Source organism: Ammospiza nelsoni, chromosome 6 (assembly GCF_027579445.1).
Source record: "Ammospiza nelsoni isolate bAmmNel1 chromosome 6, bAmmNel1.pri, whole genome shotgun sequence".
Lineage (NCBI taxonomy): Eukaryota > Metazoa > Chordata > Aves > Passeriformes > Passerellidae > Ammospiza > Ammospiza nelsoni.
The window spans coordinates 30,111,784-30,117,872 of record NC_080638.1 but is presented as its reverse complement, the minus strand read 5'-3'; positions in this window follow the sequence as shown (position 1 = coordinate 30,117,872).

Here is a 6,089-nt window from a genome sequence, read left to right as displayed (position 1 = left end):
TGAGGAGCCTGTTCCAGTGCTCTGCCACCCTCTGGGTGAAGAACTTTTTCCTAATATCCAGCCTAAACCTCCCCCAACTCAGCTTCATGGCATAGTTATTCATAGCCATATAAAAATGGTGATGTCTACAGGCCAATTATTATTCTACAGAAATAATTAAAAATATTTGGTAATAACATAATGGAAATGTCATCCCTAGCACTGTGGTTTGTCATTACCCCAAGCTTTAACAAATCAGGTAGGCTCTGGCATGGTGAGCACTCTGCCTAAGAGAGAGATCCTCCAAAGAGTGTAAATGAGTTGCTCAGGTGAGGCTCTGAGGGAGCTGCAGTGTGAGCAATGGGTGAAACCATTTCTCAGCTGATTACTCCAGGAAGAGGATTAAATAATGAGGTGTCTGTGAAACCTGTGTGTTGGGTTCTTCAAGTAGCCCCTTGCAGCCTGATATTCCTGGTTCATTTTTCCCTGCACTGCCCTGCTTAACAAGGAAGGAGTTTTGTGGGGAGCTTGTCCTTTTGTATTTATGAATGAAGGTGGCAGTTTACATCCTGTTTATGTTCTCCTAAACAACTCTCTGTCTCCTAAGAGCAAATTATGGTTCCTTTTGGTGGAGGAGGCTGCAAACCAAAGGAGAGGTTGCAACTGGTAAGCTTTTCCTATGCTTATCTGCAAAGATTAATATTTTTTGCAACTAATAGCCACAGCACTCTTACCAAAACTGCGGCAACTCGTGCTTTTATTTCTGGAGTTGTGTAGATCAGCTGTTCTCTGTGCTGGCCAAATGTCCTTATGCGTTTGCACTGTGTTATAAAAAAGCAACACAAGACTGCCCTGTAAAGATGTTACCTGAGCACTCTAGATCTTTGCCAAGATGCATTTGAAGCATTAAATTTTGTGTTAAATATTTTGGTAATTAATCCACACTTGCTGTGTTTCCTCTATGCAAAGAAAATATGTTGAAAATAATAGGACTGTATTTTCTGAGGCTCCTGATATTCTTAGGGACGCTACTTTTTGAAACATAGTAAAAAGGAAATCTGCAGCCAAGCAGCTGCTTAGGTGATAGCTTTTTGTGCTAAAATCCAAAAGACTTGAACTCAGACTTCATGAGTCATCTATAATTTATTGTATGTTGAGGTATATCTTGCTTTTGGGCTTTGGGCTGGAATGTGAGCTTTCTAGTATAAATAAGCATACAAGAATTGGCTTTATAACTCACAGGTCTTAGACTGTCCCTGGCTTTGGATTATGTCCAAGTGTGATGTACTGTTGGGAGCTGAAGGCTTTTGATAGTTGATGTGTATACCAGCACAGCAATACTAACAGGCTTCTAAATGCCCACAGTAGTAAATTTTAACCAAAACTAAGAGGATATTCTGTCAAAATGTCTATAGCAACTGCCTTAGCTCCTCGCTGCTTGATTTCCTTTTGCTCTTGCTTTTACTCCACTTCCTCCCTCCATTCTGCCTGTACTCCCATAATGTCCTCCTCCAGCAATGGAGAGAGAAGCTGACAGGCCAGCTTCTGCATGTAGCAGGCCACCAAGGGTCTGTAGGCCCTTGAGAAGGGCTGTGCTGGGGAGGTAGATCCCATAAGGTGGGATACTCCAAGAGGAGAGCCACTTCTTGCTGCAGCCTGCTCCAAGGAATTACAGTCTCCTAAGCTTCAGAGCAGCTGGAAATTTACTGTTAGGTAGAGGAAAGGGAGAAATTCCATGCCCACATGATCCACCTGTGAAAAGTTCACTTATTCCATCTGAAAGAGTTAATAGCATTGAGACAGCTAGTGGTATTGTGATACTGTGCTTTGTGAATTGTTACTGGGAAGAATGTTACTGCCTGTCATTACTTCTTGGTCCCTGGCAGGCAACACTCGGCACATGACAGGAAAAAGACCAGTGCTTCCAGCATGGAAACTGTCCAGGACCAATTTTTCCCATACAAGAAATAGAAGTCCTAGCTTGAGTGTCTGAGATTACAGCTTCAGACAAATATCTCCAGACATTACAAAAGTCAAAAGAGTGACAGAAAACATTCTTCTGTGCGAGACATGCTGTTTTCCATGTGGTGATGAACAGCATCTCTTTCCTCATCAAATACCAGGACATTTTGAGGCATACCAATTGATGCTCTTCATGGCAAATAAAGTGATGCTAAAGCAACAGACTTGTGCATACATTCAGCACTGGAAATTTTTTTGGGCTCTTGCAGCTGCTATGGTTACCAGTCACGCGGTTGGCCACCTTCTGTAGTGGAAGTAGAGAGTGATTATACTGTACATTGTGTGAAGACGTTGGATAGACCTTGGGGGTCTGAGGTGGGTGTGAGTTTCATACTCACTGCAGAAGGATCTGGAATCAAAGTTCTCTGAAAGCAATACATTTCAATGCTAATACTGTCTGAGTGTTTGTAAAGCAACTGTCTTTGTCTTTTATATAACTTCTACGGGAAAGAAAATCAACTGCAGATTGGTCTTCAGGATGGAGCAAAGCACTTTTTGCTCAGACATCATAGTTTCAATCACCATACTAATGAAAGAGCTGTTCATTTTGCCTATCCAGGGATATTTTTCCTGACTTTAAGCTGACAGTATGCCATAGCTGACAGAAACTTGAATTTCTTCTTCTTCAAACATTGCAGCTGTTTACAAGACAGGCTATTTCCACATAGTTCAACATCCTGCCTTTTGTTGCCATGAACAAATGGTGCTGACACCTGCGCAGCTTTGATTGAATTTTCACAAAAGCTGTCATTGTGGATGAGACCACCTTTGACTTTTTCTTTGTTAGTCAGTGATGTCTGCCTGTGGTTTTGTCTCCAGTTTATAGTATTTCTTTGGGCTTCAGTGGCCTCCACCCAAGATTTACACCTGCCTTCACCTAGGTTCAACTGCTGGTGCTGGTTCCTGTGAGCTCATTGATGACATCAAACCCTCCAAGCCCTCTCATGTACTTTCCAATTCACTCTTCCATCTCCCATCCTGTTACTGGTATGTTAACTGGGTTGAAATGGTCATATTTATCAGAATGTGTTATACATAAGATAGGTAGCACCAATGGCTTGAAATCTTAATGTTTCCGTCTTTCTTACCTTATACAGAATACTCTCTATGCATGCATACCCACATGAGCATGATTTTACTTGTACTTCTATCACTGCCTTATACTCAAATCAGTCCCTGGAAACTTAAGGTGTCCTTCTTGCTAGTATGTTAAAGAGGCAATAGGAGTCCTATATATAGAAGTCCTGTATATCCCTGAAGGCCATAAAGGAAAACAAGTAGAGTTACGTCAATAACAATTTCCTGGGCAATGAAATAGCATATAAAGTGTTGAGAGAGAAATGGTAATAAATTCAGAATAATTTTTTTTTCATTTGTGAAATGTTCCCATGTATTTATTTTGTCAGTTTTCCCTTCTCCATGAGGGTAAGAAAAATCCTTCTTTTAAAAAATTTTATTCTGCAAGCTTATTTTCAAAAAGGCTACTGGCAGGTTGTCACAGACAGGGAAGATTATGATTAACCAAAATGTCATCAGCCTGTTATTCTCCACAGAAGCCATATGAATGGGAATTAAGTAACAGGCTTCTGCAAACGAATGATAGGGAAGCAGAGGTAACAGGCTGATTTCTCAGCTAATGCAGGGCTTTGCTAAATGAATGGAAAGTGAGATTTTCCTTAACTTCTTAGACCTCATCAACTCCTATTATCCAAAAAAGACAAAACTCTCTTGTCAAAAAGAAATCTCCAAGATCATACAGAAAGGAAAAATTAAATTCCTCTTTATTTAACCAAAAGTCTTGTATTTCTAAGCTTTGGGTTTCCTATTAATATCACTGTGGCATTCATGCTGCTGATCCTTTTTTCAACGTTGCAAGATTAAATCATTGCAATGGTAACTGATGCATTTTCCTTCGCAGCACTAGCAGATGATTTTATCCCATGGGAAGCTTGTGCCTGATTCAATCAGGCATTCTTTAACTTTTAAAAAATTGTTTTATCAAAGGAAAGATGGAGCAGTACATGTTAGTCCATTATGTTATATGTTATAACTTAGGATGAGTTCAAGCCATAGAATCTGGATATGAATTTCAAATGCATCCGAAAAGCCCATGTCACTGTGCTGATATGGGTATATGGCTGGTGTTTGAAGTGTTCAAGGGTTTTGAGGGGAAGTCTTCAGGACAGTCTGCCCTTCTTAATTGGACAAGATACCAAACTTTGCCAATGCAGCAACAGAAGCAGTAATCCATGTAACACACAATGGGGGGAAAGTCTCCTGTCAAATGGCAATAAAACTGCCTTCTGTCCAGAGGTTAACATATCTCTGCAAGTCTTGTTGACAAGTCAGTTCCTCTGTATGTGAGGGACCAAGCTGTGCTTTAATGCCTTTTGGAATCTGTCCTGTCATGAGCTCTTCATTCTGTGACAGTGGCAGGCCAGGGTCCCAAGAGCCATCTGTTGGGCACAGAAACTTGGCTGCGCTGAAGAAGCCTTTGAACTGTCCACGATCTATGGTTCAAAACCACCTCAGCGTGGCAAGAAGTCCTGGGCTGCAGAGAAAAAGCTGCAAGGCCACAAGTCAGATTCTTCCTCCCATTCCCATCCTTTAGGGACACAGGCAGGAGAAACCATCTGCAAGACCACTGATAGCATTCTCAGAATGTAGTGGAGAACTCACAGCTGATTCTTGTGACAGTCCCCATTTTCCTGCCCCTCCCAGCAGGTCCTGAAGGAGGAGACTGCCAGCCACACAAAACCAGCTCTACAGTTGAGAATCAGCTTCTCTTTGCCTAGAGATATTTAAAAAACATGTAGTCATGGTATTTAGGCACATAGTTTAGTGGTGACTTGGCAGTGTTACTTTAATGGTTGGACTTCATAACCTGTAATGTCTTTTTAAACCTAAATGACTCTAGTACTCATTTGCTCTTTTTCTTGGTTGTTCTATAGGAAAAGCATTTGCCCTGCTGTTAGCCTAATCAGTTGGGTTTCCATGTTGCCTTTTATAAGACCTCCTTACATTATATGGGAAGCAACCAGCTGAGTGATCCATCATTGCAATTGCCACTTCCCTAAGACACACAGAACAGCCCACGAGGCACAGGAACCAGCTACAGCACAGGACAGGCAGCCCCAGCCTGCAGCATTGCTGGGTTACCTCCAAACTGCTCCAGGTGAGCTGGCACTGGGGGAGCTTTGTGAGGGATTCCACATCTCCAGCATGTGGATGAAGTGACAAGACTACATCATGCATTTCAAAACCTTCAGCACAAAGTCCAAGGACATGTTGCCATCTTGTAATAATAATGTAATATTTCTTCTCTCCGACTGAAAGCACATAATTTTCAAAGATCACAAGTGGCCCTGTGGGCCAGAGGTGGTGGCATCCATTGACACAGTTAAGGGAACTTTGTTCTAATTATTTAACATAAAATGCTAATAATATTATTTTGTATAACAAACTCTTAAAATAACACTTTCAAACCTTACTGGATTTAAGTGCCAAGATTCCATAAAAGGTCACTTTTTCTCTGTCAATTGCTTTCTTTTCTTCTAAGCTGTGGTAATTAGAATCTAAAGAAACTCTAAGCTGAATAGGGAAATTGAAATCTTGCAATTTCTCACAATCACATATCTTAGTGCTTTGAATAAGGCAAATCAATTTTTGACAATGTTGTCTTTGTGATCTCTCCAAAATGCCTTCCCCCAACCCTAGGGTAACTCTCTTCAAATATTTGCCTTTTTTTTTCCTGATAAGTAATTTTACATTCATTGGCATTGCTTGCTTGTAATCAGAGAACCATTCCAGCAGCCAGCAGATGTTTAAAGACAGCGTTTGCTGTTTTTATTGAAAATGGGGAGGGTTTGATCCCAGATGTCCTACCAAAATCAATGGGGCTGCCTGTCTGCTGTAAAAGAAATACTCAGTGGCAAGATGGGTAGAACTGAGCTCCAGAGCTTTCAAGGGAATCGAGCAGGTATTCAGAAAGGATTGGTGGAAGCTGATTTTGCAAGAGTAATTCCCTCTATGGTACTGATGCAGGAGTGCTTTTCAGACGGGTTGTGGAATAAACTGAATGGCTGGCA